Raw genomic sequence first — 8,828 nt, forward strand, 5'->3', positions numbered from 1 at the left:
CTTGTAATTGTCTTCTTGATCAGTTGATGATGACCTTATGGTTCTGTCATAGTCCTCATTGTAGTTCCCATCAGACTGTGCAAGGTTCTCTACTAACTCCCAGCCTTCTTCCACAGTCTTGTTGAGGAAGTTTCCATTGGAGGCTGTATCAAGAAGCATTCTGAACTTGGGAAGCACTCCTCTATACAATGTGCTCAACAAAGACTCCACACTGAAACCATGATGAGGACATTGAGTTTGGTATCCCTTGAATCTCTCCCAAGCTTCGCAAAAGCTTTCATTACTCCTTTGAGCAAATCCAGAGATCTCATTCCTTAGTCTTGCTGTCCTAGCATTGGAGAAAAACTTGGCCAAGAAAGCCTTCTTGCATGCATCCCAAGTAGTGATTGCACCAGTAGGGAGAGTCTTTTCCCATAAATGAGCCTTGTCCCCAAGTGAGAAAGGGAACAACCTCAGCTTGAAACCATCTTCACTTACTCCATTGATCTTGGTAAGACCACAGATTCTGTCAAACTCATCAAGATGATCTAGTGGATCCTCCATAGGCAATCCATGGAATTTATTGGCCTGAATCATTGAGATCAATCCACTCTTGATCTCAAAGTTGTTGTTGGCTACAGTTGGTGGCACAATGCCAGCTCTTTGGTTGTGAGTGTTGGGTGCATCTCCAGCACCAATGTTCCTTGGTCTCTGAACCTGATCCTGTTGATCCATAACTACTATAACCTCTTGTTGTTGCTGAACAACTCTCCTTTGCTTAGCTCCTAAACTCTTGGTCTTGTTGTTGATGTTGTCAATAGGCCTAAGAAGATTGTCCTTTCCTTTAGACCTTGTGTGCATTAACAGACACAAACGATTTTTGCTAGGCAAGCGACTGAGCACAGGCTCAAGTAGGAGGTCAAGTCGACTGGAAAATGATGGTTATAGAGATCCGGCTTCTGGCTCGAGCAGGTGCTCGATCACGACACGGTCGAGTGGTGGTCGAGTGGTACCTGAAATGGAACTTCAACCCAAAAACAGAAGATTCGAGTACAGCAACCTCACAAACGTATAAAAGAACTTAATCTTAGACGAATATGGATCCTAAATGTCACAAAAACACACTCAAATGGGCAACGGCGCCAAATTGAAACATGATTTATATAGTGGTGTGAATGATGATGTATGCAATGGTGAGATATGAATGGAATGATGGATGGGTGTTTCAATTCCCCTTATGCTATTGCAGTACAAGAGGTATCAATCCTAAATGAGTGTTTGTGAACAATTAAGATATGCATATGAATCTAAGTTAAGACAAATGTAAAGATTGTTTGTCACTAACAATCCTAGGAAGAAAATGTAAAATGCAGAAAATAAACTACAAGAACTAACAACTAGATGCAAATGAAACTGAATGATTGAAACAGTGATAAAGCAAGAACCGAAACAGAGACTACTACTAATGAACTGATGCAAGATAATTAATGAACTGAAAACTAAATGTATGCAACTGGAATGAAACAGGAATGAAACAAGACAAGCACAGATCATAGACACAGAGTTCTGGGGATGAACTCGTGCAGCACTCGACCGAGTGTAGGTCGAGTGGGTGGTCGAGCTAGACTAGACGCAGAAACAGAGTAATGCTAAATCCAATCAAACAACAAGCAAGCAACAAGATTAAGACTAAGATTTCAATAAACAAAGAAGGTCCTGAGGATGGATTCATGGGATGGACTAATCATTGTGGTTATCTAACTTGGTCAACAAATCTCAAGCAAACTTTGAGCTAACCTCTAGACATATTAATCTAAGACAAGTTTCTCCCACTCTCATGGTCAAGAAACAATCAAACCTATGCAATTCTAGACTTGTTCTCACACAGTAAAGAATCTACACAAGCAGGCATTAAGCAATACATCTCAAACCAAACAAGACCTCTAATCTCTTAGCAAGCCTAATGGTAAGCTCTAGATCTAGCCTTATCTATGCTTCCTAAACATTGGTGTGATGCTAAGAAGCTTGAAATCAGACTCTACCCTCTCAGATATAGAATCAGCATTAAGATCATCTACCCTAGAAGAGATCTACAACAATCAAGCTTGACCAAGTCACACAAACCACAAGATCAATCCATCCTAACCCATCCTCAAGATCCTAAGGAAACTACTCACAACAATACATGGTGATCAAAGTCAAAAACCCAGAAAATATTGAAACTTGCATTATTAGAAAGATTAAACAAAGATCTTCGATATTGATGAAAGGATGAAACTCATATTCTCAATATCTTGAAAGTTATAGAACCAACAAAATATAAGAATCTAGTCTTCTTTCATAAGGAAGTACAAGATCTTAAAAATAAAAATGCAAAAGGAATAAAACTAAAAAAGGTAAAAACTAGGTTTAGGGAATATCTAAAAAGTTGCACACTTTGGTGGCTGCAGGTACAAGGCCTTATATAGGTGAGGAGGTGGAAGCCCTAAAAATAGAAAATGTCAAAGTAATCAACGGCTCGGTCAACTCGGCCAGTGCTCGGTCGAGTCCATGGTCGAGCTGGCTTCTCTCGTGCACACTCCACTCGGTCGAGTCCATCTACCCACTCGGTCGAGTGCTTGGTCGAGTTGGACTCTGGACCTTGGTTCTTCAGCCTTAACTCTCTTGCTTTCCCTTCAAGATTGCTTCACTTCTCCTCAGGATTGTTTCCATGCTCCTTAAGCTCCAAAATCACCTGTTTATGCATGAAAAGATGCAAATGCAATGCAACTAAACTCTAATGCATGATTAGTCCTAAAGCTACACAATAATGATGAAAATGGCTAGCAAAAGATGCAAAAGATGTGAATAAACTAAGGGAAAACATGGTAAAATATATGAACATCAGATTGTTACATATTTTGACACAAGAAAGAGTAACGTAGCAGTGTACTGCTTCAAATCAATGTTTTCTCTCGGTTTTAGCCTGTTTTCTCGGTTTAAGCTTGTTTTTGGATAAAACGGGTTTAAGTGTTGTCTAAACAATCCAAATTCATCCTGAACTCTTACAATTAGTCAAATGTATTGGATTGTCATATATTCTGACCATAGAAACAGTAAAAAAGCTGTTTACTGCTTCCAATCGATATTTTCTCGGTTTTAGCCAGTTCCGGGACAAAATGGGTAAAACTGGAGTCTAAACACTCCAAATCCAACCCGAACTCTTATAATTAGTCAAATGCATTGGATTGTTACATATTTTGACCCTAGCAAGAGTAACATAGCTGTTAACTGCTTCGAATCAATGTGTTCGCCCGGGTTTAGCCTGTTTTCTCGGTTTAAACCTGTTTTGGGATAAAACGGGTATAAGTGTTGTCTAAACACTCCAAATTCATCCCGAACTCTTACAATTAGTCAAATGCATTGGATTGTCACTTATTCTGATCCTAGAAACAGTAACAAAGCTGTTTACTGCTTCAAATCAATGGTTTCACGGTTTTAGGGTGTTTCGGGACAAAATGGGTAAAGCTGGTGTCCAAACACTTCAAATTCAACCCGAAATCTTATAATTAGTCAAATTCATTGGATTATTACATATTTTTACCCTAGAAAGAGTAATATAGCTGTTTACTGCTTCGAATCAATGTTTTCGCCCGGGTTTAGCCTGTTTTCTCGTTTTAAACATGTTTTGGGATAAAACGGGTTTAAGTTTTGTCTAAACACTCCAAATTCATCCCAGACTCTTACAATTAGTCAAATGCATTGGATTTTCACACATTCTGACCCTAGAAACAGTAACAAAGCTATTACTGCTTCGAATGAATGTTTTCTCGGTTTTAGTCTATTTCAGGACAAAATGGGTAAAACTGGAGTCTAAACACTCCAAATTAAACCCGAACTCTTATAGTTATTCAAATGCATTGGATTGTTACATATATTGACCCTAGAAAGAGTAACATAGCTGTTTACTGCTTCGAATCAATTTTTTCTCTCGACTTTAGCCTGTTTTCTCGGTTTAAGCCTGTTTTGGGATAAAACGGGTTTAAGTGTTGTCTAAACACTCTAAATTAATCCTGAACTCTTACCATTTGTCAAATGCATTGGATTGTCACACATTCTGACCCAAGAAACAGTAAAAAAGCTGTATATTACTTCGAATCAATGTTTTCTCGGTGTTAGCCTGTTTCGGGACAATATGGGTAAAAGTGGTGTCTAAACACTCCAAATTCAACCTAAACTCTTATAATTAGTCAAATGCATTGGATTATTACATATATTGACCCTAGAAAGAGTAACATAGCTGTTTACTGCTTCGAATCAATGCTTTCTCTCGGTTTTAGCCTGTTTTCTCGGGTTTAAGCCTGTTTTGGGATAAAACAGGTTTAAGTGTTGTCTATATTGACCATGGCCGTTTATGTGTTAGGCCGTCCGTACGGTCCGGTTAGCTTAGGCCGTGAGGCCATCAGGCCATAAGTGAGAAATAAAGAAGAAGCAGCCCCTAGAAGCCCACGAGAAAGAAGGATCTCGAATGGAGAAAGAATCACGTGTGCATTTGGTGGCTTGGTGGCTAACTCCACAATTCAAATCAACAAGGACATGTCGCTTTCATCCCATTAATGTTGGACCACAATGTGGGACCACACAAGTGGCTCTCTTCTTCTCTCTTGTGCCTAACGGCTAGTTCCTTTTGTTTTCACTATATCTAGTATTGTAAACAACATAGGAAATATACTATTCTAGTTCGTTCTATTATTCTCTTTGTTACACTTTTTATCTCTCTCTCTCGTTTAACCTTACAACACCAAAACCTCTCTTATTCTCTTAAGTCTTCCACTTATTCTAACAGTCTAAACACTCCAAATTCATCTCAAACTCTTTCCATTTGTCAAATGCATTGGATTGTCACACATTCTGACCCTAGAAACAGTAACAAAGCTGTTTACTGCTTCGAATCAATGTTATCTCGGTTTTAGCCTGTTTCGAGACAATATGGGTAAAAGTGGTGTCTAAACACTCCAAATTCAACCCAAACTCTTATAAGTAGTCAAATGCATTGGATTGTTACATATATTGACCCTAGAAAGAGTAACATAGCTGTTTACTGATTCGAATCAATGCTTTCTCTCTGTTTTACCCTGTTTTCTCGGTTTAAGCCTGTTTTAGGATAAAACGGGTTTAAGTGTTGTCTAAATACTCCAAATTCATCTCAAACTCTTACCATTAGTCAAATGCATTGGATTGTCACACATTCTGACCCTAGAAACAGTAACAAAGCTGTTTACTGCTTCGAATCAATGTTTTCTCGGTTTTGGCCTGTTTCGGGACAAAATGGGTAAAAGTGGTGTCTAAACACTCCAAATTCAACCCAAACTCTTATAAGTAGTCAAATGCATTGGATTGTTACATATTTTGACCCTAGCAAGAGTAACATAGCAGTGTACTGCTTCGAATCAATGGTTTCTCTCCGTTTTAGCCTGTTTTCTCGGTTTAAGCCTGTTTTTGGATAAAACGGGTTTACGTGTTGTCTAGACACTCTAAATTCATCTCAAACTCTTACAATTAGTCAAATGCATTGGATTGTCACACATTCTAACCCTAGAAACAGTAACAAAGCTGTTTACTGCTTCAAATCAATGTTTTCTCAGTTTTAGCCTGTTTCGGGACAAAATCGGTAAAAGTGGTGTCTAAACACTCCAAATTCAACCTGAACTCCTATAATTAGTCAAATGAATTGGATTGTTACATATTTCGACCCTAGAAAGAGTAACGTAGCAGTGTACTGCTTCAAATCAATGTTTTCTCTTGGTTTTAACTTGTTTTCTCGGTTTAAGCATGTTTTGGGATAAAACGGGTTTAAGTGTTGTCTAAACACTCCAAATTAATCCCGAACTCCTACCATTAGTCAAATGCATTGGCTTTTTACACATTCTGACCCTAGAAACAGTAACAAAGCTGTTTACTGCTTCGAATCAATGTTTTCTCGGTTTTAGCCTGTTTCGGCACAATATGGGTAAAAGTGGTGTCTAAACACTCCAAATTCAACCCAAACTCTTATACTTAGTCAAATGCATTGGATTGTTACATATTTTGACCGTAGAAATAGTAAAAACAGCTGGTTACTGCTTCGAATCAATTTTTTTCTCGGTTTAAGCCTGTTTTTAGATAAAATGGGTTCAAGTGTTGTCCAAACACTCCAAATTCATCCCGAACTCTTAAAATTAGTCAAATGCATTGGATTGTCACTTATTCTGATCCTAGAAACAGTAATAACGCTATTTACTGCTTCAAATCAATGGTTTCTCGGTTTTAGGGTGTTTCGGGACAAAATGGGTAAAACTAGTGTCTAAACACTCCAAATTCAACCCAAACTCTTATAATTAGTCAACTGCATTGGATTGTTACATATTTTAACCCTTGAAAGAGTAACATAGCTGTTTACTGCTTCGAATCAATGTTTCTCGGTTTTAGCCTCTTTTCTCGGTTTAAGCCTGTTTTGGGATAAAACGGGTTTACGTGTTGTCTAAACACTCCAAATTCATCTCGAACTCTTACAATTAATCAAATTTATTGGATTGCCACACATTATGACCCAAGAAACAGTAAAAAAGCTGTATACTACTTTGAATCAATGTTTTCTCGGTTTTAGCCTGTTTTAGAACAAAATGGGTAAAAGTTGTGTGTCTAAAAACTCCAAATTCAACCCAAACTCTTATAATTAGTCAAATGAATTGGATTGTTACATATTTCGACCCTAGAAAGAGTAACATAGCTTTTTACTGCTTCAAATCAATGTTTTCTCTTGGTTTTAGCCTGTTTTCTCGGTTTAAGCATGTTTTGGGATAAAACGGGTTTAAGTGTTGTCTAAACACTCCAAATTAATCCCGAACTCTTACCATTAGTCAAATGCTTCGGATTGTCACATATTCTGACCCTAAAAACAGTAACAAAGCTGTTTACTGCTTCGAATCAATGTTTTCTCGGTTTTAGCCTGTTTCGGGACAATATGGGTAAAAGTGGTGTCTAAACACTCCAAATTCAACCCAAACTCTTATAATTAGTCAAATGCATTGGATTGTTACATATATTGACCCTAGAAAGAGTAACATAGCTTTTTACTGCCTCGAATCAATGTTTTCTCTCGGTTTTAGCCTGTTTTCTCGGTTTAAACCTGTTTTGGGATAAAACGGGTTTACGTGTTGTCTAAACACTCCAAATTCATCTCAAACTCTTACAATTAGTCAAATGCATTGGATTGTCACACATTATGACCCAAGAAACAGTAACAAAGCTGTTTACTGCTTCGAATAAATGTTTTCTCGGTTTTAGTCTGTTTCGGGACAATATGGATAAAAGTGGTGTCTAAACACTCCAAATTCAACCCAAACTCTTATAATTAGTCAAATGATTGGATTGTTACATAATCGACCCTAGAAAGAGTAACATAGCTTTTTACTGCTTCAAATCAATGTCTTCTCTTGGTTTTAGCCTGTTTTCTCGGTTTAAGCCTGTTTTGGGATAAAACGGGTTTAAGTGTTGTCTAAACACTCCAAATTAATCCCGAACTCTTACCATTAGTCAAATGCATTGGATTTTAACACATTCTGACCCTAGACACAGTAACAAAGCTGGTTACTGCTTCGAATCAATGTTTTCTCGGTTTTAGCCTGTTTCGGAACAATATGGGTAAAAGTGGTGTCTAAACACTCCAAATTCAACCCAAACTCTTAGAATTAGTCAAATGCATTGGATTGTTACATATATTGACCCTAGAAAGAGTAACATAGCTTTTTACTGCCTCGAATCAATTTTTTCTCTCGGTTTTAGCCTGTTTTCTCGGTTTAAACCTGTTTTGGGATAAAACGGGTTTACGGGTTGTCTAAACACTCCAAATTCATCTCAAACTCTTACAATTAGTCAAATTTATTGGATTGTTACACATTCTGACCCTAGAAACAGTAACAAAGCTGTTTACTGCTTCGAATCAATATTTTCTCGGTTTTAGCCTATTTCGGGACAATATGGGTAGAAGTGGTGTCTAAACACTCCAAATTCAACCTGAACTCCTATAATTAGTCAAATGAATTGGATTGTTAAATATTTCGACCCTAGAAAGAGTAACATAGCTTTTTACTGCTTCAAATCAATGTTTTCTCTTGGTTTTAGCCTGTTTTCTCAGTTTAAGCGTGTTTTGGGATAAAACGGGTTTAAGTGTTGTCTAAACACTCCAAATTCATCCCGAACTCTTACAATTAGTCAAATGCATTGGATTTTCACACATTCTGACTCTAGACACAGTAACAAAGCTGTTTACTGCTTTGAATCAATGTTTTCTCGGTTTTAGCCTGTTTCGGGACAAAAATGGGTAAAACTGGTGTCTAAACACTCCAAATTCAACCCGAACTCTTATAATTAGTCAAATGCATTGGATTGTTACATATTTTAACCCTTGAAAGAGTAACATAGCTGTTTACTGCTTCGAATCAATGTTTTCTCGGTTTTAGCTTGTTTTAGGATAAAACGGGTAAAAGTTGTGTGTCTAAACACTCCAAATTCAACCCAAACTCTTATAATTAGTCAAATGCATTGGATTGTTACATATTTTAACCCTTGAAAGAGTAACATAGCTGTTTACTGCTTCGAATCAATGTTTTCTCGGTTTTAGCTTGTTTTAGGATAAAACGGGTAAAAGTTGTGTGTCTAAACACTCCAAATTCACCCCAACCTCTTAGAATTAGTCAAAAGCATTGGATTGTTACATATATTGACCCTAGAAAGAGTAACATAGCTTTTTACTGCCTCGAATCAATGTTTTCTCTCGGTTTTAGCCTGTTTTCTCGGTTTAGTTTACGTGTTGTCTAAACACTCCAAAT

The 8,828-nt window shown here is 37.4% G+C and overlaps 1 non-coding gene across 1 annotated transcript; it reads left to right on the forward strand.

The window, feature by feature from the left end:
• Positions 1–214: 214 nt before the first annotated feature.
• LOC147947082 (small nucleolar RNA R71) lies at positions 215–321 on the forward strand. Its single transcript, XR_015595588.1, has one exon. It is a non-coding gene; the product is annotated as a small nucleolar RNA R71 (small nucleolar RNA).
• Positions 322–8,828: the final 8,507 nt, after the last annotated feature.

The sequence above is a fragment of the Camelina sativa genome, chromosome 3 (genome assembly GCF_030686135.1).
Source record: "Camelina sativa cultivar CO46 ecotype springtype chromosome 3, ASM3068613v1".
Lineage (NCBI taxonomy): Eukaryota > Viridiplantae > Streptophyta > Magnoliopsida > Brassicales > Brassicaceae > Camelina > Camelina sativa.